At 39.1% G+C, this 27,825-nt stretch overlaps 19 non-coding genes across 19 annotated transcripts; all 19 read left to right on the top strand.

Moving 5' to 3' along the window:
- The first annotated feature begins 948 nt into the window (after positions 1-948).
- On the top strand, positions 949-1,020 carry TRNAP-UGG (transfer RNA proline (anticodon UGG)). Its single transcript has one exon. It is a non-coding gene; the product is annotated as a tRNA-Pro (tRNA).
- A 300-nt stretch (positions 1,021-1,320) lies between these two features.
- On the top strand, positions 1,321-1,393 carry TRNAV-CAC (transfer RNA valine (anticodon CAC)). Its single transcript has one exon. It is a non-coding gene; the product is annotated as a tRNA-Val (tRNA).
- Positions 1,394-3,560: 2,167 nt separating this feature from the next.
- On the top strand, positions 3,561-3,632 carry TRNAP-UGG (transfer RNA proline (anticodon UGG)). The gene has a single exon. It is a non-coding gene; the product is annotated as a tRNA-Pro (tRNA).
- Positions 3,633-3,932: 300 nt separating this feature from the next.
- On the top strand, positions 3,933-4,005 carry TRNAV-CAC (transfer RNA valine (anticodon CAC)). Its single transcript has one exon. It is a non-coding gene; the product is annotated as a tRNA-Val (tRNA).
- Positions 4,006-6,169: 2,164 nt separating this feature from the next.
- On the top strand, positions 6,170-6,241 carry TRNAP-UGG (transfer RNA proline (anticodon UGG)). Its single transcript has one exon. It is a non-coding gene; the product is annotated as a tRNA-Pro (tRNA).
- A 300-nt stretch (positions 6,242-6,541) lies between these two features.
- On the top strand, positions 6,542-6,614 carry TRNAV-CAC (transfer RNA valine (anticodon CAC)). Its single transcript has one exon. It is a non-coding gene; the product is annotated as a tRNA-Val (tRNA).
- Positions 6,615-8,766: 2,152 nt separating this feature from the next.
- On the top strand, positions 8,767-8,838 carry TRNAP-UGG (transfer RNA proline (anticodon UGG)). The gene has a single exon. It is a non-coding gene; the product is annotated as a tRNA-Pro (tRNA).
- Positions 8,839-9,138: 300 nt separating this feature from the next.
- Positions 9,139-9,211, top strand: TRNAV-CAC (transfer RNA valine (anticodon CAC)). Its single transcript has one exon. It is a non-coding gene; the product is annotated as a tRNA-Val (tRNA).
- A 2,182-nt stretch (positions 9,212-11,393) lies between these two features.
- On the top strand, positions 11,394-11,465 carry TRNAP-UGG (transfer RNA proline (anticodon UGG)). Its single transcript has one exon. It is a non-coding gene; the product is annotated as a tRNA-Pro (tRNA).
- A 300-nt stretch (positions 11,466-11,765) lies between these two features.
- On the top strand, positions 11,766-11,838 carry TRNAV-CAC (transfer RNA valine (anticodon CAC)). The gene has a single exon. It is a non-coding gene; the product is annotated as a tRNA-Val (tRNA).
- A 2,575-nt stretch (positions 11,839-14,413) lies between these two features.
- Positions 14,414-14,485, top strand: TRNAP-UGG (transfer RNA proline (anticodon UGG)). Its single transcript has one exon. It is a non-coding gene; the product is annotated as a tRNA-Pro (tRNA).
- A 300-nt stretch (positions 14,486-14,785) lies between these two features.
- On the top strand, positions 14,786-14,858 carry TRNAV-CAC (transfer RNA valine (anticodon CAC)). The gene has a single exon. It is a non-coding gene; the product is annotated as a tRNA-Val (tRNA).
- Positions 14,859-17,041: 2,183 nt separating this feature from the next.
- Positions 17,042-17,113, top strand: TRNAP-UGG (transfer RNA proline (anticodon UGG)). The gene has a single exon. It is a non-coding gene; the product is annotated as a tRNA-Pro (tRNA).
- A 300-nt stretch (positions 17,114-17,413) lies between these two features.
- Positions 17,414-17,486, top strand: TRNAV-CAC (transfer RNA valine (anticodon CAC)). The gene has a single exon. It is a non-coding gene; the product is annotated as a tRNA-Val (tRNA).
- Positions 17,487-20,149: 2,663 nt separating this feature from the next.
- TRNAP-UGG (transfer RNA proline (anticodon UGG)) lies at positions 20,150-20,221 on the top strand. Its single transcript has one exon. It is a non-coding gene; the product is annotated as a tRNA-Pro (tRNA).
- Positions 20,222-20,521: 300 nt separating this feature from the next.
- TRNAV-CAC (transfer RNA valine (anticodon CAC)) lies at positions 20,522-20,594 on the top strand. The gene has a single exon. It is a non-coding gene; the product is annotated as a tRNA-Val (tRNA).
- A 2,179-nt stretch (positions 20,595-22,773) lies between these two features.
- TRNAP-UGG (transfer RNA proline (anticodon UGG)) lies at positions 22,774-22,845 on the top strand. Its single transcript has one exon. It is a non-coding gene; the product is annotated as a tRNA-Pro (tRNA).
- A 300-nt stretch (positions 22,846-23,145) lies between these two features.
- On the top strand, positions 23,146-23,218 carry TRNAV-CAC (transfer RNA valine (anticodon CAC)). The gene has a single exon. It is a non-coding gene; the product is annotated as a tRNA-Val (tRNA).
- A 2,525-nt stretch (positions 23,219-25,743) lies between these two features.
- TRNAV-CAC (transfer RNA valine (anticodon CAC)) lies at positions 25,744-25,816 on the top strand. The gene has a single exon. It is a non-coding gene; the product is annotated as a tRNA-Val (tRNA).
- The last annotated feature ends 2,009 nt before the right edge of the window (positions 25,817-27,825 follow it).

Raw genomic sequence — 27,825 nt, 5'->3', positions numbered from 1 at the left:
GACTCATATATTCCTCTGTAGTTGTACCTTGGTGATTCAACAAAATGTGGCATCATAAGCAGCATTCTACTGCCATAGACTGGGCAGAAAAAACATTTAGAATTTCACTGAAAAAGAAAAAAAGCATACTTAGGCAGAGCTTTCTGGACAGTAAGGACATTAGAGTAAGTGATGAATAAGCACTGCTTTTGTTAATTTACATAGGCAGAACAGAGACTGCTGGGAAAAGCCTGAAATTAAAGGCACAGAAAATGCCTGCTTCTGGATAGAACACTGAGAAGGGTTGAAAGTTTTTTCTCTGACCCTGGCCACTTATACAAGCAATCCTATGATAGTCAGAAGGACCCACCCTAAAAAGGAAGGGACAGCCATTTGGACCCTTTCCACCTTTTCTATATCTCGCCTGATCGAGCCTGATCGAGCGCTGATTGAGCGGATTAGCACATGTACTTCTCATTTTGGGAAGGTATTGCTTAGCTTGCTACCAGCAGCTCAGTTATGTTATGATGTTAGAGGCTTGCAAGGAATGCTTTAGTCCTGCATTAGGCAGTTTTTATTGCTACTTGCATTCAAGGGAAAGATAATTAGCCAGAATCTGTGACCCAGTTATTCAGCTTGGCATTCCGATTTGCACAAAGGGAATAAGCATTTGAGAAAAAATGCAACATGTGTTTCTTATGTTGTTATGAACAGCTTTTTATTCTTTCTCTTTAGGGTCTAGCCACTGCAGAAATAGATAAATAAGTGCTGACTTGCTGTAAGACGTGTCCAATGCTGGGACAAAATAAAAGGGGACACTTATAAATGATAGTGATATCATTTGAGAAAGGGTAAGTTGACACTGAATTTCATGTGTATTCACAGACCAAGCATGAAAAAGTCCCCAGCATGATCTTCATTGCGTGCTTAGAGCTGGTATTAGCTTTTCAGAGGTGCAGGCCTTTCGAAGGCTCGTTGGTCTAGGGGTATGATTCTCGCTTTGGGTGCGAGAGGTCCCGGGTTCAAATCCCGGACGAGCCCTTTCATTGGTGCTTTTTTAAAGTAGTATTGAAGTATGCATTTCAAAGCCAATATCAATTTTCTCTTTGCAGTAGTGGATGAATATTTGCTAGAGTCTCATGCTTTTAACCTTGCCCTGCCTGAGCAAATAGGAAACATTTCTCTTTAAGCATTTTGCAAAAATGCTGAACTTGCATGGCATATACAAGCGTTCAGCTAGGGCTATCTGGGAAGGTTGCATGAAAGAAATCTAAAACCAGAGGCCCTTGGAATAGCCTGTTTTGAGAAGTTTCATCACAGAAGAATCAACTGTAGACATCTGTTTCTGTAGTGTAGTGGTTATCACGTTTGCCTCACACGCGAAAGGTCCCCGGTTCGAAACCGGGCAGAAACAGTTGTTATATTGTCTTGGCTGCAATGTTGAGAGGTGCCGTTTTGCCATGAAATTGTCCAGGCCCTGAAGATGGTTTCATGCAGACTCGTTCCAAGAAAGTGAATTCTCTTAAAAACACTAAAGTAATTGGCATGTGGATGTATCTGTTGATTCACAGACCTCGCTTTGAAAAGAGCCCTGCATTCTGTTCATTGCTCACCTAGAACATGCATTAACTTTGGGAATTGTTGGCACCAACAGGCATCTTAGTTTAGTGGAGTGTTTCTGGTGTTTAAGTGCAGAAGCCCTGGGCTCAATTCCTCGGTGACCCTTCTCAAGGTGATGATACAAATGCATCGTCACCTTTACGTTTAATGTCAGAATTGTTTATTTCTATTTGGTGGTGTATGAATGCTTGCAATAGTATGTTGATTTTTTCTAGCCTTGAATGAATAAAAGCAAATCACTCCTCTTTATGTATTTTTCTAATACATTGATATTTGCATCTCCTTTCCTAGCCTGCATTTTTCACTATCTTACAGGCTGTATATAATAAGTATCAATTCAGGGGCCCTTCTTCTACTCAATTCACAACTGTTCTATCCCGGCGTTGATAAGCAATCTACATCTGCTTCTGTTGTATATTGGTTATCATGTTTACCTGACGTGTGAAAGCCCCATGTTTGACAGTGCGCGTTAATAAAGAGACCAATGATTTTTATTAAAAGTTGTCATGTGTTTTTGTTACCTTGCACCGGCCAAAAAGTGCCGGAAATGACTTCATTTGCAGTCACTTGAAAAGTAGGGATTCTCAAATAAATGGTAAGAGGTTGGAACAAATCTAAAGGAATGCATGGCATATCTATATGTATGTGTACGCAGGTATCCATATATAAAGATAGATAGATAGATAGATAGATAGATAGATAGATAGATAGATAGATAGATAGATAGATAGATAGATAGATAGATAGATAGATAGATAGATAGATAGATAGATAGATAGATAGATAGATAGATAGATAGATAGATAGATAGATAGATAGATAGATAGATAGATAGATAGATAGATATTGGGAGAGAGAGAGCGTTAATATAAACTGAGACTTTATTTTCCATCAAGCTGTCTTTCCTTTCCTTCAGGAGCAGAATGTTCTGATCATCAGCGCTCCAGAATCTAGTGCTTGGTTGGCAAGCATCACACATTGTGATGTGTTAGCTAAGAGTTCCATGTCGTTCAGACTCATATATTCCTCTGTAGTTGTACCTTGGTGATTCAACAAAATGTGGCATCATAAGCAGCATTCTACTGCCATAGACTGGGCAGAAAAAACATTTAGAATTTCACTGAAAAAGAAAAAAAGCATACTTAGGCAGAGCTTTCTGGACAGTAAGGACATTAGAGTAAGTGATGAATAAGCACTGCTTTTGTTAATTTACATAGGCAGAACAGAGACTGCTGGGAAAAGCCTGAAATTAAAGGCACAGAAAATGCCTGCTTCTGGATAGAACACTGAGAAGGGTTGAAAGTTTTTTCTCTGACCCTGGCCACTTATACAAGCAATCCTATGATAGTCAGAAGGACCCACCCTAAAAAGGAAGGGACAGCCATTTGGACCCTTTCCACCTTTTCTATATCTCGCCTGATCGAGCCTGATCGAGCGCTGATTGAGCGGATTAGCACATGTACTTCTCATTTTGGGAAGGTATTGCTTAGCTTGCTACCAGCAGCTCAGTTATGTTATGATGTTAGAGGCTTGCAAGGAATGCTTTAGTCCTGCATTAGGCAGTTTTTATTGCTACTTGCATTCAAGGGAAAGATAATTAGCCAGAATCTGTGGCCCAGTTATTCAGCTTGGCATTCCGATTTGCACAAAGGGAATAAGCATTTGAGAAAAAATGCAACATGTGTTTCTTATGTTGTTATGAACAGCTTTTTATTCTTTCTCTTTAGGGTCTAGCCACTGCAGAAATAGATAAATAAGTGCTGACTTGCTGTAAGACGTGTCCAATGCTGGGACAAAATAAAAGGGGACACTTATAAATGATAGTGATATCATTTGAGAAAGGGTAAGTTGACACTGAATTTCATGTGTATTCACAGACCAAGCATGAAAAAGTCCCCAGCATGATCTTCATTGCGTGCTTAGAGCTGGTATTAGCTTTTCAGAGGTGCAGGCCTTTCGAAGGCTCGTTGGTCTAGGGGTATGATTCTCGCTTTGGGTGCGAGAGGTCCCGGGTTCAAATCCCGGACGAGCCCTTTCATTGGTGCTTTTTTAAAGTAGTATTGAAGTATGCATTTCAAAGCCAATATCAATTTTCTCTTTGCAGTAGTGGATGAATATTTGCTAGAGTCTCATGCTTTTAACCTTGCCCTGCCTGAGCAAATAGGAAACATTTCTCTTTAAGCATTTTGCAAAAATGCTGAACTTGCATGGCATATACAAGCGTTCAGCTAGGGCTGTCTGGGAAGGTTGCATGAAAGAAATCTAAAACCAGAGGCCCTTGGAATAGCCTGTTTTGAGAAGTTTCATCACAGAAGAATCAACTGTAGACATCTGTTTCTGTAGTGTAGTGGTTATCACGTTCGCCTCACACGCGAAAGGTCCCCGGTTCGAAACCGGGCAGAAACAGTTTTTATATTGTCTTGGCTGCAATGTTGAGAGGTGCCGTTTTGCCATGAAATTGTCCAGGCCCTGAAGATGGTTTCATGCAGACTCATTCCAAGAAAGTGAATTCTCTTAAAAACACTAAAGTAATTGGCATGTGGATGTATCTGTTGATTCACAGACCTCGCTTTCATAAGAGCCCTGCATTCTGTTCATTGCTCACCTAGAACATGCATTAACTTTGGGAATTGTTGGCACCAACAGGCATCTTAGTTTAGTGGAGTGTTTCTGGTGTTTAAGTGCAGAAGCCCTGGGCTCAATTCCTCGGTGACCCTTCTCAAGGTGATGATACAAATGCATCGTCACCTTTACGTTTAATGTCAGAATTGTTTATTTCTATTTGGTGGTGTATGAATGCTTGCAATAGTATGTTGATTTTTTCTAGCCTTGAATGAATAAAAGCAAATCACTCCTCTTTATGTATTTTTCTAATACATTGATATTTGCATCTCCTTTCCTAGCCTGCATTTTCACTATCTTACAGGCTGTATATAATAAGTATCAATTCAGGGGCCCTTCTATTACTCAATTCACAACTATTCTATCCTGGCATTGATAAGCAATCTACATCTGCTTCTGTTGTGTATTGGTTATCATGTTTACCTGACGTGTGAAAGCCCCATGTTTGACAGTGCGCGTTAATAAAAAGACCAATGATTTGTATTAAAAGTTGGCATGTGTTTTTGTTACCTTGCACCGGCCAAAAAGTGCCGGAAATGACTTCATTTGCAGTCACTTGAAAAGTAGGGATTCTCAAATAAATGGTAAGAGGTTGGAACAAATCTAAAGGAATGCATGGCATATCTATATGTATGTGTACGCAGGTATCCATATATAAAGATAGATAGATAGATAGATAGATAGATAGATAGATAGATAGATAGATAGATAGATAGATAGATAGATAGATAGATAGATAGATAGATAGATAGATAGATAGATAGATAGATAGATAGATAGATAGATAGATAGATAGATAGATAGATAGATAGATAGATAGATAGATAGATAGATAGATAGATATTGGGAGAGAGAGAGCGTTAATATAAACTGAGACTTTATTTTCCATCAAGCTGTCTTTCCTTTCCTTCAGGAGCAGAATGTTCTGATCATCAGCGCTCCAGAATCTAGTGCTTGGTTGGCAAGCATCACACATTGTGATGTGTTAGCTAAGAGTTCCATGTCGTTCAGACTCATATATTCCTCTGTAGTTGTACCTTGGTGATTCAACAAAATGTGGCATCATAAGCAGCATTCTACTGCCATAGACTGGGCAGAAAAAACATTTAGAATTTCACTGAAAAAGAAAAAAAGCATACTTAGGCAGAGCTTTCTGGACAGTAAGGACATTAGAGTAAGTGATGAATAAGCACTGCTTTTGTTAATTTACATAGGCAGAACAGAGACTGCTGGGAAAAGCCTGAAATTAAAGGCACAGAAAATGCCTGCTTCTGGATAGAACACTGAGAAGGGTTGAAAGTTTTTTCTCTGACCCTGGCCACTTATACAAGCAATCCTATGATAGTCAGAAGGACCCACCCTAAAAAGGAAGGGACAGCCATTTGGACCCTTTCCACCTTTTCTATATCTAGCCTGATCGAGCGCTGATTGAGCGGATTAGCACATGTACTTCTCATTTTGGGAAGGTATTGCTTAGCTTGCTACCAGCAGCTCAGTTATGTTATGATGTTAGAGGCTTGCAAGGAATGCTTTAGTCCTGCATTAGGCAGTTTTTATTGCTACTTGCATTCAAGGGAAAGATAATTAGCCAGAATCTGTGACCCAGTTATTCAGCTTGGCATTCCGATTTGCACAAAGGGAATAAGCATTTGAGAAAAAATGCAACATGTGTTTCTTATGTTGTTATGAACAGCTTTTTATTCTTTCTCTTTAGGGTCTAGCCACTGCAGAAATAGATAAATAAGTGCTGACTTCCTGTAAGACGTGTCCAATGCTGGGACAAAATAAAAGGGGACACTTATAAATGATAGTGATATCATTTGAGAAAGGGTAAGTTGACACTGAATTTCATGTGTATTCACAGACCAAGCATGAAAAAGTCCCCAGCATGATCTTCATTGCGTGCTTAGAGCTGGTATTAGCTTTTCAGAGGTGCAGGCCTTTCGAAGGCTCGTTGGTCTAGGGGTATGATTCTCGCTTTGGGTGCGAGAGGTCCCGGGTTCAAATCCCGGACGAGCCCTTTCATTGGTGCTTTTTTAAAGTAGTATTGAAGTATGCATTTCAAAGCCAATATCAATTTTCTCTTTGCAGTAGTGGATGAATATTTGCTAGAGTCTCATGCTTTTAACCTTGCCCTGCCTGAGCAAATAGGAAACATTTCTCTTTAAGCATTTTGCAAAAATGCTGAACTTGCATGGCATATACAAGCGTTCAGCTAGGGCTGTCTGGGAAGGTTGCATGAAAGAAATCTAAAACCAGAGGCCCTTGGAATAGCCTGTTTTGAGAAGTTTCATCACAGAAGAATCAACTGTAGACATCTGTTTCTGTAGTGTAGTGGTTATCACGGTCGCCTCACACGCGAAAGGTCCCCGGTTCGAAACCGGGCAGAAACAGTTGTTATATTGTCTTGGCTGCAATGTTGAGAGGTGCCATTTTGCCATGAAATTGTCCAGGCCCTGAAGATGGTTTCATGCAGACTCATTCCAAGAAAGTGAATTCTCTTAAAAACACTAAAGTAATTGGCATGTGGATGTATCTGTTGATTCACAGACCTCGCTTTCATAAGAGCCCTGCATTCTGTTCATTGCTCACCTAGAACATGCATTAACTTTGGGAATTGTTGGCACCAACAGGCATCTTAGTTTAGTGGAGTGTTTCTGGTGTTTAAGTGCAGAAGCCCTGGGCTCAATTCCTCGGTGACCCTTCTCAAGGTGATGATACAAATGCATCGTCACCTTTACGTTTAATGTCAGAATTGTTTATTTCTATTTGGTGGTGTATGAATGCTTGCAATAGTATGTTGATTTTTTCTAGCCTTGAATGAATAAAAGCAAATCACTCCTCTTTATGTATTTTTCTAATACATTGATATTTGCATCTCCTTTCCTAGCCTGCATTTTTCACTATCTTACAGGCTGTATATAATAAGTATCAATTCAGGGGCCCTTCTATTACTCAATTCACAACTATTCTATCCTGGCATTGATAAGCAATCTACATCTGCTTCTGTTGTGTATTGGTTATCATGTTTACCTGACGTGTGAAAGCCCCATGTTTGACAGTGCGCGTTAATAAAGAGACCAATGATTTGTATTAAAAGTTGGCATGTGTTTTTGTTACCTTGCACCGGCCAAAAAGTGCCGGAAATGACTTCATTTGCAGTCACTTGAAAAGTAGGGATTCTCAAATAAATGGTAAGAGGTTGGAACAAATCTAAAGGAATGCATGGCATATCTATATGTATGTGTACGCAGGTATCCATATATAAAGATAGATAGATAGATAGATAGATAGATAGATAGATAGATAGATAGATAGATAGATAGATAGATAGATAGATAGATAGATAGATAGATAGATAGATAGATAGATAGATAGATAGATAGATAGATAGATAGATAGATAGATAGATAGATAGATAGATAGATAGATAGATAGATATTGGGAGAGAGAGAGCGTTAATATAAACTGAGACTTTATTTTCCATCAAGCTGTCTTTCCTTTCCTTCAGGAGCAGAATGTTCTGATCATCAGCGCTCCAGAATCTAGTGCTTGGTTGGCAAGCATCACACATTGTGATGTGTTAGCTAAGAGTTCCATGTCGTTCAGACTCATATATTCCTCTGTAGTTGTACCTTGGTGATTCAACAAAATGTGGCATCATAAGCAGCATTCTACTGCCATAGACTGGGCAGAAAAAACATTTAGAATTTCACTGAAAAAGAAAAAAAGCATACTTAGGCAGAGCTTTCTGGACAGTAAGGACATTAGAGTAAGTGATGAATAAGCACTGCTTTTGTTAATTTACATAGGCAGAACAGAGACTGCTGGGAAAAGCCTGAAATTAAAGGCACAGAAAATGCCTGCTTCTGGATAGAACACTGAGAAGGGTTGAAAGTTTTTTCTCTGACCCTGGCCACTTATACAAGCAATCCTATGATAGTCAGAAGGACCCACCCTAAAAAGGAAGGGACAGCCATTTGGACCCTTTCCACCTTTTCTATATCTCGCCTGATCGAGCCTGATTGAGCGGATTAGCACATGTACTTCTCATTTTGGGAAGGTATTGCTTAGCTTGCTACCAGCAGCTCAGTTATGTTATGATGTTAGAGGCTTGCAAGGAATGCTTTAGTCCTGCATTAGGCAGTTTTTATTGCTACTTGCATTCAAGGGAAAGATAATTAGCCAGAATCTGTGACCCAGTTATTCAGCTTGGCATTCCGATTTGCACAAAGGGAATAAGCATTTGAGAAAAAATGCAACATGTGTTTCTTATGTTGTTATGAACAGCTTTTTATTCTTTCTCTTTAGGGTCTAGCCACTGCAGAAATAGATAAATAAGTGCTGACTTCCTGTAAGACGTGTCCAATGCTGGGACAAAATAAAAGGGGACACTTATAAATGATAGTGATATCATTTGAGAAAGGGTAAGTTGACACTGAATTTCATGTGTATTCACAGACCAAGCATGAAAAAGTCCCCAGCATGATCTTCATTGCGTGCTTAGAGCTGGTATTAGCTTTTCAGAGGTGCAGGCCTTTCGAAGGCTCGTTGGTCTAGGGGTATGATTCTCGCTTTGGGTGCGAGAGGTCCCGGGTTCAAATCCCGGACGAGCCCTTTCATTGGTGCTTTTTTAAAGTAGTATTGAAGTATGCATTTCAAAGCCAATATCAATTTTCTCTTTGCAGTAGTGGATGAATATTTGCTAGAGTCTCATGCTTTTAACCTTGCCCTGCCTGAGCAAATAGGAAACATTTCTCTTTAAGCATTTTGCAAAAATGCTGAACTTGCATGGCATATACAAGCGTTCAGCTAGGGCTGTCTGGGAAGGTTGCATGAAAGAAATCTAAAACCAGAGGCCCTTGGAATAGCCTGTTTTGAGAAGTTTCATCACAGAAGAATCAACTGTAGACATCTGTTTCTGTAGTGTAGTGGTTATCACGTTCGCCTCACACGCGAAAGGTCCCCGGTTCGAAACCGGGCAGAAACAGTTTTTATATTGTCTTGGCTGCAATGTTGAGAGGTGCCGTTTTGCCATGAAATTGTCCAGGCCCTGAAGATGGTTTCATGCAGACTCATTCCAAGAAAGTGAATTCTCTTAAAAACACTAAAGTAATTGGCATGTGGATGTATCTGTTGATTCACAGACCTCGCTTTCATAAGAGCCCTGCATTCTGTTCATTGCTCACCTAGAACATGCATTAACTTTGGGAATTGTTGGCACCAACAGGCATCTTAGTTTAGTGGAGTGTTTCTGGTGTTTAAGTGCAGAAGCCCTGGGCTCAATTCCTCGGTGACCCTTCTCAAGGTGATGATACAAATGCATCGTCACCTTTACGTTTAATGTCAGAATTGTTTATTTCTATTTGGTGGTGTATGAATGCTTGCAATAGTATGTTGATTTTTTCTAGCCTTGAATGAATAAAAGCAAATCACTCCTCTTTATGTATTTTTCTAATACATTGATATTTGCATCTCCTTTCCTAGCCTGCATTTTCACTATCTTACAGGCTGTATATAATAAGTATCAATTCAGGGGCCCTTCTATTACTCAATTCACAACTAATCTATCCTGGCATTGATAAGCAATCTACATCTGCTTCTGTTGTGTATTGGTTATCATGTTTACCTGACGTGTGAAAGCCCCATGTTTGACAGTGCGCGTTAATAAAGAGACCAATGATTTGTATTAAAAGTTGGCATGTGTTTTTGTTACCTTGCACCGGCCAAAAAGTGCCGGAAATGACTTCATTTGCAGTCACTTGAAAAGTAGGGATTCTCAAATAAATGGTAAGAGGTTGGAACAAATCTAAAGGAATGCATGGCATATCTATATGTATGTGTACGCAGGTATCCATATATAAAGATAGATAGATAGATAGATAGATAGATAGATAGATAGATAGATAGATAGATAGATAGATAGATAGATAGATAGATAGATAGATAGATAGATAGATAGATAGATAGATAGATAGATATAGATAGATAGATAGATAGATAGATAGATAGATAGATAGATAGATAGATAGATAGATAGATAGATAGATAGATAGATAGATAGATATTGGGAGAGAGAGAGCGTTAATATAAACTGAGACTTTATTTTCCATCAAGCTGTCTTTCCTTTCCTTCAGGAGCAGAATGTTCTGATCATCAGCGCTCCAGAATCTAGTGCTTGGTTGGCAAGCATCACACATTGTGATGTGTTAGCTAAGAGTTCCATGTCGTTCAGACTCATATATTCCTCTGTAGTTGTACCTTGGTGATTCAACAAAATGTGGCATCATAAGCAGCATTCTACTGCCATAGACTGGGCAGAAAAAACATTTAGAATTTCACTGAAAAAGAAAAAAAGCATACTTAGGCAGAGCTTTCTGGACAGTAAGGACATTAGAGTAAGTGATGAATAAGCACTGCTTTTGTTAATTTACATAGGCAGAACAGAGACTGCTGGGAAAAGCCTGAAATTAAAGGCACAGAAAATGCCTGCTTCTGGATAGAACACTGAGAAGGGTTGAAAGTTTTTTCTCTGACCCTGGCCACTTATACAAGCAATCCTATGATAGTCAGAAGGACCCACCCTAAAAAGGAAGGGACAGCCATTTGGACCCTTTCCACCTTTTCTATATCTCGCCTGATCGAGCGCTGATTGAGCGGATTAGCACATGTACTTCTCATTTTGGGAAGGTATTGCTTAGCTTGCTACCAGCAGCTCAGTTATGTTATGATGTTAGAGGCTTGCAAGGAATGCTTTAGTCCTGCATTAGGCAGTTTTTATTGCTACTTGCATTCAAGGGAAAGATAATTAGCCAGAATCTGTGACCCAGTTATTCAGCTTGGCATTCCGATTTGCACAAAGGGAATAAGCATTTGAGAAAAAATGCAACATGTGTTTTTTATGTTGTTATGAACAGCTTTTTATTCTTTCTCTTTAGGGTCTAGCCACTGCAGAAATAGATAAATAAGTGCTGACTTCCTGTAAGACGTGTCCAATGCTGGGACAAAATAAAAGGGGACACTTATAAATGATAGTGATATCATTTGAGAAAGGGTAAGTTGACACTGAATTTCATGTGTATTCACAGACCAAGCATGAAAAAGTCCCCAGCATGATCTTCATTGCGTGCTTAGAGCTGGTATTAGCTTTTCAGAGGTGCAGGCCTTTAGAAGGCTCGTTGGTCTAGGGGTATGATTCTCGCTTTGGGTGCGAGAGGTCCCGGGTTCAAATCCCGGACGAGCCCTTTCATTGGTGCTTTTTTAAAGTAGTATTGAAGTATGCATTTCAAAGCCAATATCAATTTTCTCTTTGCAGTAGTGGATGAATATTTGCTAGAGTCTCATGCTTTTAACCTTGCCCTGCCTGAGCAAATAGGAAACATTTCTCTTTAAGCATTTTGCAAAAATGCTGAACTTGCATGGCATATACAAGCGTTCAGCTAGGGCTGTCTGGGAAGGTTGCATGAAAGAAATCTAAAACCAGAGGCCCTTGGAATAGCCTGTTTTGAGAAGTTTCATCACAGAAGAATCAACTGTAGACATCTGTTTCTGTAGTGTAGTGGTTATCACGTTTGCCTCACACGCGAAAGGTCCCCGGTTCGAAACCGGGCAGAAACAGTTGTTATATTGTCTTGGCTGCAATGTTGAGAGGTGCCGTTTTGCCATGAAATTGTCCAGGCCCTGAAGATGGTTTCATGCAGACTCATTCCAAGAAAGTGAATTCTCTTAAAAACACTAAAGTAATTGGCATGTGGATGTATCTGTTGATTCACAGACCTCGCTTTCATAAGAGCCCTGCATTCTGTTCATTGCTCACCTAGAACATGCATTAACTTTGGGAATTGTTGGCACCAACAGGCATCTTAGTTTAGTGGAGTGTTTCTGGTGTTTAAGTGCAGAAGCCCTGGGCTCAATTCCTCGGTGACCCTTCTCAAGGTGATGATACAAATGCATCGTCACCTTTACGTTTAATGTCAGAATTGTTTATTTCTATTTGGTGGTGTATGAATGCTTGCAATAGTATGTTGATTTTTTCTAGCCTTGAATGAATAAAAGCAAATCACTCCTCTTTATGTATTTTTCTAATACATTGATATTTGCATCTCCTTTCCTAGCCTGCATTTTTCACTATCTTACAGGCTGTATATAATAAGTATCAATTCAGGGGCCCTTCTATTACTCAATTCACAACTATTCTATCCTGGCATTGATAAGCAATCTACATCTGCTTCTGTTGTGTATTGGTTATCATGTTTACCTGACGTGTGAAAGCCCCATGTTTGACAGTGCGCGTTAATAAAGAGACCAATGATTTGTATTAAAAGTTGGCATGTGTTTTTGTTACCTTGCACCGGCCAAAAAGTGCCGGAAATGACTTCATTTGCAGTCACTTGAAAAGTAGGGATTCTCAAATAAATGGTAAGAGGTTGGAACAAATCTAAAGGAATGCATGGCATATCTATATGTATGTGTACGCAGGTATCCATATATAAAGATAGATAGATAGATAGATAGATAGATAGATAGATAGATAGATAGATAGATAGATAGATAGATAGATAGATAGATAGATAGATAGATAGATAGATAGATAGATAGATAGATAGATAGATAGATAGATAGATAGATAGATAGATAGATAGATAGATAGATAGATAGATAGATAGATAGATAGATAGATAGATAGATGGATGGATGGATGGATGGATGGATGGATGGATGGATGGATGGATGGATGGATGGATGGATGGATAGATAGAGAGATAGATAGATAGATAGATAGATAGATAGATAGATAGATAGATAGATAGATAGATAGATAGATAGATAGATAGATAGATAGATAGATAGATAGATAGATAGATAGATGGATGGATGGATAGATAGATAGATAGATAGATAGATAGATAGATAGATAGATAGATAGATAGATAGATAGATAGATAGATAGATAGATAGATAGATAGATAGATAGATAGATAGATAGATAGATAGATAGATAGATAGATAGATAGATAGATAGATAGATAGATAGATAGATAGATAGATAGATAGATAGATAGATAGATAGATAGATATTGGGAGAGAGAGAGCGTTAATATAAACTGAGACTTTATTTTCCATCAAGCTGTCTTTCCTTTCCTTCAGGAGCAGAATGTTCTGATCATCAGCGCTCCAGAATCTAGTGCTTGGTTGGCAAGCATCACACATTGTGATGTGTTAGCTAAGAGTTCCATGTCGTTCAGACTCATATATTCCTCTGTAGTTGTACCTTGGTGATTCAACAAAATGTGGCATCATAAGCAGCATTCTACTGCCATAGACTGGGCAGAAAAAACATTTAGAATTTCACTGAAAAAGAAAAAAAGCATACTTAGGCAGAGCTTTCTGGACAGTAAGGACATTAGAGTAAGTGATGAATAAGCACTGCTTTTGTTAATTTACATAGGCAGAACAGAGACTGCTGGGAAAAGCCTGAAATTAAAGGCACAGAAAATGCCTGCTTCTGGATAGAACACTGAGAAGGGTTGAAAGTTTTTTCTCTGACCCTGGCCACTTATACAAGCAATCCTATGATAGTCAGAAGGACCCACCCTAAAAAGGAAGGGACAGCCATTTGGACCCTTTCCACCTTTTCTATATCTCGCCTGATGGAGCCTGATCGAGCGCTGATTGAGCGGATTAGCACATGTACTTCTCATTTTGGGAAGGTATTGCTTAGCTTGCTACCAGCAGCTCAGTTATGTTATGATGTTAGAGGCTTGCAAGGAATGCTTTAGTCCTGCATTAGGCAGTTTTTATTGCTACTTGCATTCAAGGGAAAGATAATTAGCCAGAATCTGTGACCCAGTTATTCAGCTTGGCATTCCGATTTGCACAAAGGGAATAAGCATTTGAGAAAAAATGCAACATGTGTTTCTTATGTTGTTATGAACAGCTTTTTATTCTTTCTCTTTAGGGTCTAGCCACTGCAGAAATAGATAAATAAGTGCTGACTTCCTGTAAGACGTGTCCAATGCTGGGACAAAATAAAAGGGGACACTTATAAATGATAGTGATATCATTTGAGAAAGGGTAAGTTGACACTGAATTTCATGTGTATTCACAGACCAAGCATGAAAAAGTCCCCAGCATGATCTTCATTGCGTGCTTAGAGCTGGTATTAGCTTTTCAGAGGTGCAGGCCTTTCGAAGGCTCGTTGGTCTAGGGGTATGATTCTCGCTTTGGGTGCGAGAGGTCCCGGGTTCAAATCCCGGACGAGCCCTTTCATTGGTGCTTTTTTAAAGTAGTATTGAAGTATGCATTTCAAAGCCAATATCAATTTTCTCTTTGCAGTAGTGGATGAATATTTGCTAGAGTCTCATGCTTTTAACCTTGCCCTGCCTGAGCAAATAGGAAACATTTCTCTTTAAGCATTTTGCAAAAATGCTGAACTTGCATGGCATATACAAGCGTTCAGCTAGGGCTATCTGGGAAGGTTGCATGAAAGAAATCTAAAACCAGAGGCCCTTGGAATAGCCTGTTTTGAGAAGTTTCATCACAGAAGAATCAACTGTAGACATCTGTTTCTGTAGTGTAGTGGTTATCACGTTTGCCTCACACGCGAAAGGTCCCCGGTTCGAAACCGGGCAGAAACAGTTGTTATATTGTCTTGGCTGCAATGTTGAGAGGTGCCGTTTTGCCATGAAATTGTCCAGGCCCTGAAGATGGTTTCATGCAGACTCGTTCCAAGAAAGTGAATTCTCTTAAAAACACTAAAGTAATTGGCATGTGGATGTATCTGTTGATTCACAGACCTCGCTTTGAAAAGAGCCCTGCATTCTGTTCATTGCTCACCTAGAACATGCATTAACTTTGGGAATTGTTGGCACCAACAGGCATCTTAGTTTAGTGGAGTGTTTCTGGTGTTTAAGTGCAGAAGCCCTGGGCTCAATTCCTCGGTGACCCTTCTCAAGGTGATGATACAAATGCATCGTCACCTTTACGTTTAATGTCAGAATTGTTTATTTCTATTTGGTGGTGTATGAATGCTTGCAATAGTATGTTGATTTTTTCTAGCCTTGAATGAATAAAAGCAAATCACTCCTCTTTATGTATTTTTCTAATACATTGATATTTGCATCTCCTTTCCTAGCCTGCATTTTTCACTATCTTACAGGCTGTATATAATAAGTATCAATTCAGGGGCCCTTCTTCTACTCAATTCACAACTGTTCTATCCCGGCGTTGATAAGCAATCTACATCTGCTTCTGTTGTATATTGGTTATCATGTTTACCTGACGTGTGAAAGCCCCATGTTTGACAGTGCGCGTTAATAAAGAGACCAATGATTTTTATTAAAAGTTGTCATGTGTTTTTGTTACCTTGCACCGGCCAAAAAGTGCCGGAAATGACTTCATTTGCAGTCACTTGAAAAGTAGGGATTCTCAAATAAATGGTAAGAGGTTGGAACAAATCTAAAGGAATGCATGGCATATCTATATGTATGTGTACGCAGGTATCCATATATAAAGATAGATAGATAGATAGATAGATAGATAGATAGATAGATAGATAGATAGATAGATAGATAGATAGATAGATAGATAGATAGATAGATAGATAGATAGATAGATAGATAGATAGATAGATAGATAGATAGATAGATAGATAGATAGATAGATAGATAGATAGATAGATAGATAGATAGATAGATAGATAGATATTGGGAGAGAGAGAGCGTTAATATAAACTGAGACTTTATTTTCCATCAAGCTGTCTTTCCTTTCCTTCAGGAGCAGAATGTTCTGATCATCAGCGCTCCAGAATCTAGTGCTTGGTTGGCAAGCATCACACATTGTGATGTGTTAGCTAAGAGTTCCATGTCGTTCAGACTCATATATTCCTCTGTAGTTGTACCTTGGTGATTCAACAAAATGTGGCATCATAAGCAGCATTCTACTGCCATAGACTGGGCAGAAAAAACATTTAGAATTTCACTGAAAAAGAAAAAAAGCATACTTAGGCAGAGCTTTCTGGACAGTAAGGACATTAGAGTAAGTGATGAATAAGCACTGCTTTTGTTAATTTACATAGGCAGAACAGAGACTGCTGGGAAAAGCCTGAAATTAAAGGCACAGAAAATGCCTGCTTCTGGATAGAACACTGAGAAGGGTTGAAAGTTTTTTCTCTGACCCTGGCCACTTATACAAGCAATCCTATGATAGTCAGAAGGACCCACCCTAAAAAGGAAGGGACAGCCATTTGGACCCTTTCCACCTTTTCTATATCTCGCCTGATCGAGCCTGATCGAGCGCTGATTGAGCGGATTAGCACATGTACTTCTCATTTTGGGAAGGTATTGCTTAGCTTGCTACCAGCAGCTCAGTTATGTTATGATGTTAGAGGCTTGCAAGGAATGCTTTAGTCCTGCATTAGGCAGTTTTTATTGCTACTTGCATTCAAGGGAAAGATAATTAGCCAGAATCTGTGACCCAGTTATTCAGCTTGGCATTCCGATTTGCACAAAGGGAATAAGCATTTGAGAAAAAATGCAACATGTGTTTCTTATGTTGTTATGAACAGCTTTTTATTCTTTCTCTTTAGGGTCTAGCCACTGCAGAAATAGATAAATAAGTGCTGACTTCCTGTAAGACGTGTCCAATGCTGGGACAAAATAAAAGGGGACACTTATAAATGATAGTGATATCATTTGAGAAAGGGTAAGTTGACACTGAATTTCATGTGTATTCACAGACCAAGCATGAAAAAGTCCCCAGCATGATCTTCATTGCGTGCTTAGAGCTGGTATTAGCTTTTCAGAGGTGCAGGCCTTTCGAAGGCTCGTTGGTCTAGGGGTATGATTCTCGCTTTGGGTGCGAGAGGTCCCGGGTTCAAATCCCGGACGAGCCCTTTCATTGGTGCTTTTTTAAAGTAGTATTGAAGTATGCATTTCAAAGCCAATATCAATGTTCTCTTTGCAGTAGTGGATGAATATTTGCTAGAGTCTCATGCTTTTAACCTTGCCCTGCCTGAGCAAATAGGAAACATTTCTCTTTAAGCATTTTGCAAAAATGCTGAACTTGCATGGCATATACAAGCGTTCAGCTAGGGCTGTCTGGGAAGGTTGCATGAAAGAAATCTAAAACCAGAGGCCCTTGGAATAGCCTGTTTTGAGAAGTTTCATCACAGAAGAATCAACTGTAGACATCTGTTTCTGTAGTGTAGTGGTTATCACGTTTGCCTCACACGCGAAAGGTCCCCGGTTCGAAACCGGGCAGAAACAGTTGTTATATTGTCTTGGCTGCAATGTTGAGAGGTGCCGTTTTGCCATGAAATTGTCCAGGCCCTGAAGATGGTTTCATGCAGACTCGTTCCAAGAAAGTGAATTCTCTTAAAAACACTAAAGTAATTGGCATGTGGATGTATCTGTTGATTCACAGACCTCGCTTTGAAAAGAGCCCTGCATTCTGTTCATTGCTCACCTAGAACATGCATTAACTTTGGGAATTGTTGGCACCAACAGGCATCTTAGTTTAGTGGAGTGTTTCTGGTGTTTAAGTGCAGAAGCCCTGGGCTCAATTCCTCGGTGACCCTTCTCAAGGTGATGATACAAATGCATCGTCACCTTTACGTTTAATGTCAGAATTGTTTATTTCTATTTGGTGGTGTATGAATGCTTGCAATAGTATGTTGATTTTTTCTAGCCTTGAATGAATAAAAGCAAATCACTCCTCTTTATGTATTTTTCTAATACATTGATATTTGCATCTCCTTTCCTAGCCTGCATTTTTCACTATCTTACAGGCTGTATATAATAAGTATCAATTCAGGGGCCCTTCTTCTACTCAATTCACAACTGTTCTATCCCGGCATTGATAAGCAATCTACATCTGCTTCTGTTGTATATTGGTTATCATGTTTACCTGACGTGTGAAAGCCCCATGTTTGACAGTGCGCGTTAATAAAGAGACCAATGATTTTTATTAAAAGTTGTCATGTGTTTTTGTTACCTTGCACCGGCCAAAAAGTGCCGGAAATGACTTCATTTGCAGTCACTTGAAAAGTAGGGATTCTCAAATAAATGGTAAGAGGTTGGAACAAATCTAAAGGAATGCATGGCATATCTATATGTATGTGTACGCAGGTATCCATATATAAAGATAGATAGATAGATAGATAGATAGATAGATAGATAGATAGATAGATAGATAGATAGATAGATAGATAGATAGATAGATAGATAGATAGATAGATAGATAGATAGATAGATAGATAGATAGATAGATAGATAGATAGATAGATGGATGGATGGATGGATGGATAGATAGATAGATAGATAGATAGATAGATAGATAGATAGATAGATAGATAGATAGATAGATAGATAGATAGATAGATAGATAGATAGATAGATAGATAGATAGATAGATAGATAGATAGATAGATAGATAGATAGATAGATAGATAGATAGATAGATAGATAGATAGATAGATAGATGGATGGATGGATGGATGGATGGATGGATGGATGGATGGATGGATGGATGGATGGATGGATGGATGGATGGATAGATAGATAGAGAGATAGATAGATAGATAGATAGATAGATAGATAGATAGATAGATAGATAGATAGATAGATAGATAGATAGATAGATAGATAGATAGATAGATGGATGGATGGATAGATAGATAGATAGATAGATAGATAGATAGATAGATAGATAGATAGATAGATAGATAGATAGATAGATAGATAGATAGATAGATAGATAGATAGATAGATAGATAGATAGATAGATAGATAGATAGATAGATAGATAGATAGATATTGGGAGAGAGAGAGCGTTAATATAAACTGAGACTTTATTTTCCATCAAGCTGTCTTTCCTTTCCTTCAGGAGCAGAATGTTCTGATCATCAGCGCTCCAGAATCTAGTGCTTGGTTGGCAAGCATCACACATTGTGATGTGTTAGCTAAGAGTTCCATGTCGTTCAGACTCATATATTCCTCTGTAGTTGTACCTTGGTGATTCAACAAAATGTGGCATCATAAGCAGCATTCTACTGCCATAGACTGGGCAGAAAAAACATTTAGAATTTCACTGAAAAAGAAAAAAAGCATACTTAGGCAGAGCTTTCTGGACAGTAAGGACATTAGAGTAAGTGATGAATAAGCACTGCTTTTGTTAATTTACATAGGCAGAACAGAGACTGCTGGGAAAAGCCTGAAATTAAAGGCACAGAAAATGCCTGCTTCTGGATAGAACACTGAGAAGGGTTGAAAGTTTTTTCTCTGACCCTGGCCACTTATACAAGCAATCCTATGATAGTCAGAAGGACCCACCCTAAAAAGGAAGGGACAGCCATTTGGACCCTTTCCACCTTTTCTATATCTCGCCTGATCGAGCCTGATTGAGCGCTGATTGAGCGGATTAGCACATGTACTTCTCATTTTGGGAAGGTATTGCTTAGCTTGCTACCAGCAGCTCAGTTATGTTATGATGTTAGAGGCTTGCAAGGAATGCTTTAGTCCTGCATTAGGCAGTTTTTATTGCTACTTGCATTCAAGGGAAAGATAATTAGCCAGAATCTGTGACCCAGTTATTCAGCTTGGCATTCCGATTTGCACAAAGGGAATAAGCATTTGAGAAAAAATGCAACATGTGTTTCTTATGTTGTTATGAACAGCTTTTTATTCTTTCTCTTTAGGGTCTAGCCACTGCAGAAATAGATAAATAAGTGCTGACTTCCTGTAAGACGTGTCCAATGCTGGGACAAAATAAAAGGGGACACTTATAAATGATAGTGATATCATTTGAGAAAGGGTAAGTTGACACTGAATTTCATGTGTATTCACAGACCAAGCATGAAAAAGTCCCCAGCATGATCTTCATTGCGTGCTTAGAGCTGGTATTAGCTTTTCAGAGGTGCAGGCCTTTCGAAGGCTCGTTGGTCTAGGGGTATGATTCTCGCTTTGGGTGCGAGAGGTCCCGGGTTCAAATCCCGGACGAGCCCTTTCATTGGTGCTTTTTTAAAGTAGTATTGAAGTATGCATTTCAAAGCCAATATCAATTTTCTCTTTGCAGTAGTGGATGAATATTTGCTAGAGTCTCATGCTTTTAACCTTGCCCTGCCTGAGCAAATAGGAAACATTTCTCTTTAAGCATTTTGCAAAAATGCTGAACTTGCATGGCATATACAAGCGTTCAGCTAGGGCTGTCTGGGAAGGTTGCATGAAAGAAATCTAAAACCAGAGGCCCTTGGAATAGCCTGTTTTGAGAAGTTTCATCACAGAAGAATCAACTGTAGACATCTGTTTCTGTAGTGTAGTGGTTATCACGTTTGCCTCACACGCGAAAGGTCCCCGGTTCGAAACCGGGCAGAAACAGTTGTTATATTGTCTTGGCTGCAATGTTGAGAGGTGCCGTTTTGCCATGAAATTGTCCAGGCCCTGAAGATGGTTTCATGCAGACTCGTTCCAAGAAAGTGAATTCTCTTAAAAACACTAAAGTAATTGGCATGTGGATGTATCTGTTGATTCACAGACCTCGCTTTGAAAAGAGCCCTGCATTCTGTTCATTGCTCACCTAGAACATGCATTAACTTTGGGAATTGTTGGCACCAACAGGCATCTTAGTTTAGTGGAGTGTTTCTGGTGTTTAAGTGCAGAAGCCCTGGGCTCAATTCCTCGGTGACCCTTCTCAAGGTGATGATACAAATGCATCGTCACCTTTACGTTTAATGTCAGAATTGTTTATTTCTATTTGGTGGTGTATGAATGCTTGCAATAGTATGTTGATTTTTTCTAGCCTTGAATGAATAAAAGCAAATCACTCCTCTTTATGTATTTTTCTAATACATTGATATTTGCATCTCCTTTCCTAGCCTGCATTTTTCACTATCTTACAGGCTGTATATAATAAGTATCAATTCAGGGGCCCTTCTTCTACTCAATTCACAACTGTTCTATCTCGGCATTGATAAGCAATCTACATCTGCTTCTGTTGTATATTGGTTATCATGTTTACCTGACGTGTGAAAGCCCCATGTTTGACAGTGCGCGTTAATAAAGAGACCAATGATTTTTATTAAAAGTTGTCATGTGTTTTTGTTACCTTGCACCGGCCAAAAAGTGCCGGAAATGACTTCATTTGCAGTCACTTGAAAAGTAGGGATTCTCAAATAAATGGTAAGAGGTTGGAACAAATCTAAAGGAATGCATGGCATATCTATATGTATGTGTACGCAGGTATCCATATATAAAGATAGATAGATAGATAGATAGATAGATAGATAGATAGATAGATAGATAGATAGATAGATAGATAGATAGATAGATAGATAGATAGATAGATAGATAGATAGATAGATAGATAGATAGATAGATAGATAGATAGATAGATAGATAGATAGATAGATAGATAGATAGATAGATAGATAGATAGATAGATATTGGGAGAGAGAGAGCGTTAATATAAACTGAGACTTTATTTTCCATCAAGCTGTCTTTCCTTTCCTTCAGGAGCAGAATGTTCTGATCATCAGCGCTCCAGAATCTAGTGCTTGGTTGGCAAGCATCACACATTGTGATGTGTTAGCTAAGAGTTCCATGTCGTTCAGACTCATATATTCCTCTGTAGTTGTACCTTGGTGATTCAACAAAATGTGGCATCATAAGCAGCATTCTACTGCCATAGACTGGGCAGAAAAAACATTTAGAATTTCACTGAAAAAGAAAAAAAGCATACTTAGGCAGAGCTTTCTGGACAGTAAGGACATTAGAGTAAGTGATGAATAAGCACTGCTTTTGTTAATTTACATAGGCAGAACAGAGACTGCTGGGAAAAGCCTGAAATTAAAGGCACAGAAAATGCCTGCTTCTGGATAGAACACTGAGAAGGGTTGAAAGTTTTTTCTCTGACCCTGGCCACTTATACAAGCAATCCTATGATAGTCAGAAGGACCCACCCTAAAAAGGAAGGGACAGCCATTTGGACCCTTTCCACCTTTTCTATATCTCGCCTGATCGAGCCTGATCGAGCGCTGATTGAGCGGATTAGCACATGTACTTCTCATTTTGGGAAGGTATTGCTTAGCTTGCTACCAGCAGCTCAGTTATGTTATGATGTTAGAGGCTTGCAAGGAATGCTTTAGTCCTGCATTAGGCAGTTTTTATTGCTACTTGCATTCAAGGGAAAGATAATTAGCCAGAATCTGTGACCCAGTTATTCAGCTTGGCATTCCGATTTGCACAAAGGGAATAAGCATTTGAGAAAAAATGCAACATGTGTTTCTTATGTTGTTATGAACAGCTTTTTATTCTTTCTCTTTAGGGTCTAGCCACTGCAGAAATAGATAAATAAGTGCTGACTTCCTGTAAGACGTGTCCAATGCTGGGACAAAATAAAAGGGGACACTTATAAATGATAGTGATATCATTTGAGAAAGGGTAAGTTGACACTGAATTTCATGTGTATTCACAGACCAAGCATGAAAAAGTCCCCAGCATGATCTTCATTGCGTGCTTAGAGCTGGTATTAGCTTTTCAGAGGTGCAGGCCTTTCGAAGGCTCGTTGGTCTAGGGGTATGATTCTCGCTTTGGGTGCGAGAGGTCCCGGGTTCAAATCCCGGACGAGCCCTTTCATTGGTGCTTTTTTAAAGTAGTATTGAAGTATGCATTTCAAAGCCAATATCAATTTTCTCTTTGCAGTAGTGGATGAATATTTGCTAGAGTCTCATGCTTTTAACCTTGCCCTGCCTGAGCAAATAGGAAACATTTCTCTTTAAGCATTTTGCAAAAATGCTGAACTTGCATGGCATATACAAGCGTTCAGCTAGGGCTGTCTGGGAAGGTTGCATGAAAGAAATCTAAAACCAGAGGCCCTTGGAATAGCCTGTTTTGAGAAGTTTCATCACAGAAGAATCAACTGTAGACATCTGTTTCTGTAGTGTAGTGGTTATCACGTTCGCCTCACACGCGAAAGGTCCCCGGTTCGAAACCGGGCAGAAACAGTTGTTATATTGTCTTGGCTGCAATGTTGAGAGGTGCCATTTTGCCATGAAATTGTCCAGGCCCTGAAGATGGTTTCATGCAGACTCATTCCAAGAAAGTGAATTCTCTTAAAAACACTAAAGTAATTGGCATGTGGATGTATCTGTTGATTCACAGACCTCGCTTTCATAAGAGCCCTGCATTCTGTTCATTGCTCACCTAGAACATGCATTAACTTTGGGAATTGTTGGCACCAACAGGCATCTTAGTTTAGTGGAGTGTTTCTGGTGTTTAAGTGCAGAAGCCCTGGGCTCAATTCCTCGGTGACCCTTCTCAAGGTGATGATACAAATGCATCGTCACCTTTACGTTTAATGTCAGAATTGTTTATTTCTATTTGGTGGTGTATGAATGCTTGCAATAGTATGTTGATTTTTTCTAGCCTTGAATGAATAAAAGCAAATCACTCCTCTTTATGTATTTTTCTAATACATTGATATTTGCATCTCCTTTCCTAGCCTGCATTTTTCACTATCTTACAGGCTGTATATAATAAGTATCAATTCAGGGGCCCTTCTATTACTCAATTCACAACTATTCTATCCTGGCATTGATAAGCAATCTACATCTGCTTCTGTTGTGTATTGGTTATCATGTTTACCTGACGTGTGAAAGCCCCATGTTTGACAGTGCGCGTTAATAAAGAGACCAATGATTTGTATTAAAAGTTGGCATGTGTTTTTGTTACCTTGCACCGGCCAAAAAGTGCCGGAAATGACTTCATTTGCAGTCACTTGAAAAGTAGGGATTCTCAAATAAATGGTAAGAGGTTGGAACAAATCTAAAGGAATGCATGGCATATCTATATGTATGTGTACGCAGGTATCCATATATAAAGATAGATAGATAGATAGATAGATAGATAGATAGATAGATAGATAGATAGATAGATAGATAGATAGATAGATAGATAGATAGATAGATAGATAGATAGATAGATAGATAGATAGATAGATAGATAGATAGATAGATAGATAGATAGATAGATAGATAGATAGATAGATAGATATTGGGAGAGAGAGAGCGTTAATATAAACTGAGACTTTATTTTCCATCAAGCTGTCTTTCCTTTCCTTCAGGAGCAGAATGTTCTGATCATCAGCGCTCCAGAATCTAGTGCTTGGTTGGCAAGCATCACACATTGTGATGTGTTAGCTAAGAGTTCCATGTCGTTCAGACTCATATATTCCTCTGTAGTTGTACCTTGGTGATTCAACAAAATGTGGCATCATAAGCAGCATTCTACTGCCATAGACTGGGCAGAAAAAACATTTAGAATTTCACTGAAAAAGAAAAAAAGCATACTTAGGCAGAGCTTTCTGGACAGTAAGGACATTAGAGTAAGTGATGAATAAGCACTGCTTTTGTTAATTTACATAGGCAGAACAGAGACTGCTGGGAAAAGCCTGAAATTAAAGGCACAGAAAATGCCTGCTTCTGGATAGAACACTGAGAAGGGTTGAAAGTTTTTTCTCTGACCCTGGCCACTTATACAAGCAATCCTATGATAGTCAGAAGGACCCACCCTAAAAAGGAAGGGACAGCCATTTGGACCCTTTCCACCTTTTCTATATCTCGCCTGATCGAGCGCTGATTGAGCGGATTAGCACATGTACTTCTCATTTTGGGAAGGTATTGCTTAGCTTGCTACCAGCAGCTCAGTTATGTTATGATGTTAGAGGCTTGCAAGGAATGCTTTAGTCCTGCATTAGGCAGTTTTTATTGCTACTTGCATTCAAGGGAAAGATAATTAGCCAGAATCTGTGACCCAGTTATTCAGCTTGGCATTCCGATTTGCACAAAGGGAATAAGCATTTGAGAAAAAATGCAACATGTGTTTCTTATGTTGTTATGAACAGCTTTTTATTCTTTCTCTTTAGGGTCTAGCCACTGCAGAAATAGATAAATAAGTGCTGACTTCCTGTAAGACGTGTCCAATGCTGGGACAAAATAAAAGGGGACACTTATAAATGATAGTGATATCATTTGAGAAAGGGTAAGTTGACACTGAATTTCATGTGTATTCACAGACCAAGCATGAAAAAGTCCCCAGCATGATCTTCATTGCGTGCTTAGAGCTGGTATTAGCTTTTCAGAGGTGCAGGCCTTTCGAAGGCTCGTTGGTCTAGGGGTATGATTCTCGCTTTGGGTGCGAGAGGTCCCTGGTTCAAATCCCGGACGAGCCCTTTCATTGGTGCTTTTTTAAAGTAGTATTGAAGTATGCATTTCAAAGCCAATATCAATTTTCTCTTTGCAGTAGTGGATGAATATTTGCTAGAGTCTCATGCTTTTAACCTTGCCCTGCCTGAGCAAATAGGAAACATTTCTCTTTAAGCATTTTGCAAAAATGCTGAACTTGCATGGCATATACAAGCGTTCAGCTAGGGCTGTCTGGGAAGGTTGCATGAAAGAAATCTAAAACCAGAGGCCCTTGGAATAGCCTGTTTTGAGAAGTTTCATCACAGAAGAATCAACTGTAGACATCTGTTTCTGTAGTGTAGTGGTTATCACGTTTGCCTCACACGCGAAAGGTCCCCGGTTCGAAACCGGGCAGAAACAGTTGTTATATTGTCTTGGCTGCAATGTTGAGAGGTGCCGTTTTGCCATGAAATTGTCCAGGCCCTGAAGATGGTTTCATGCAGACTCATTCCAAGAAAGTGAATTCTCTTAAAAACACTAAAGTAATTGGCATGTGGATGTATCTGTTGATTCACAGACCTCGCTTTCATAAGAGCCCTGCATTCTGTTCATTGCTCACCTAGAACATGCATTAACTTTGGGAATTGTTGGCACCAACAGGCATCTTAGTTTAGTGGAGTGTTTCTGGTGTTTAAGTGCAGAAGCCCTGGGCTCAATTCCTCGGTGACCCTTCTCAAGGTGATGATACAAATGCATCGTCACCTTTACGTTTAATGTCAGAATTGTTTATTTCTATTTGGTGGTGTATGAATGCTTGCAATAGTATGTTGATTTTTTTTAGCCTTGAATGAATAAAAGCAAATCACTCCTCTTTATGTATTTTTCTAATACATTGATATTTGCATCTCCTTTCCTAGCCTGCATTTTTCACTATCTTACAGGCTGTATATAATAAGTATCAATTCAGGGGCCCTTCTATTACTCAATTCACAACTATTCTATCCTGGCATTGATAAGCAATCTACATCTGCTTCTGTTGTGTATTGGTTATCATGTTTACCTGACGTGTGAAAGCCCCATGTTTGACAGTGCGCGTTAATAAAGAGACCAATGATTTGTATTAAAAGTTGGCATGTGTTTTTGTTACCTTGCACCGGCCAAAAAGTGCCGGAAATGACTTCATTTGCAGTCACTTGAAAAGTAGGGATTCTCAAATAAATGGTAAGAGGTTGGAACAAATCTAAAGGAATGCATGGCATATCTATATGTATGTGTACGCAGGTATCCATATATAAAGATAGATAGATAGATAGATAGATAGATAGATAGATAGATAGATAGATAGATAGATAGATAGATAGATAGATAGATAGATAGATAGATAGATAGATAGATAGATAGATAGATAGATAGATAGATAGATAGATAGATAGATAGATAGATAGATAGATAGATAGATAGATAGATAGATAGATAGATAGATATTCGGAGAGAGAGAGCGTTAATATAAACTGAGACTTTATTTTCCATCAAGCTGTCTTTCCTTTCCTTCAGGAGCAGAATGTTCTGATCATCAGCGCTCCAGAATCTAGTGCTTGGTTGGCAAGCATCACACATTGTGATGTGTTAGCTAAGAGTTCCATGTCGTTCAGACTCATATATTCCTCTGTAGTTGTACCTTGGTGATTCAACAAAATGTGGCATCATAAGCAGCATTCTACTGCCATAGACTGGGCGGAAAAAACATTTAGAATTTCACAGAAAAAGAAAAAAAGCATACTTAGGCAGAGCTTTCTGGACAGTAAGGACATTAGAGTAAGTGATGAATAAGCACTGCTTTTGTTATTTACATAGGCAGAACAGAGACTGCTGGGAAAAGCCTGAAATTAAAGGCACAGAAAATGCCTGCTTCTGGATAGAACACTGAGAAGGGTTGAAAGTTTTTTCTCTGACCCTGGCCACTCGTACAAGCAATCCTATGATAGTCAGAAGGACCCACCCTAAAAAGGAAGGGACAGCCATTTGGACCCTTTCCACCTTTTCTATATCTCGCCTGATCTCGCCTGATCGAGCGCTGATTGAGCGGATTAGCACATGTACTTCTCATTTTGGGAAGGTATTGCTTAGCTTGCTACCAGCAGCTCAGTTATGTTATGATGTTAGAGGCTTGCAAGGAATGCTTTAGTCCTGCATTAGGCAGTTTTTATTGCTACTTGCATTCAAGGGAAAGATAATTAGCCAGAATCTGTGGCCCAGTTATTCAGCTTGGCATTCCGATTTGCACAAAGGGAATAAGCATTTGAGAAAAAATGCAACATGTGTTTCTTATGTTGTTATGAACAGCTTTTTATTCTTTCTCTTTAGGGTCTAGCCACTGCAGAAATAGATAAATAAGTGCTGACTTCCTGTAAGACGTGTCCAATGCTGGG

Source organism: Lissotriton vulgaris, chromosome 8, assembly GCF_964263255.1.
Source record: "Lissotriton vulgaris chromosome 8, aLisVul1.2, whole genome shotgun sequence".
Lineage (NCBI taxonomy): Eukaryota > Metazoa > Chordata > Amphibia > Caudata > Salamandridae > Lissotriton > Lissotriton vulgaris.
Note: the sequence above shows the minus strand (reverse complement) of the source record. Positions and strands in the feature narration are given on the sequence as shown.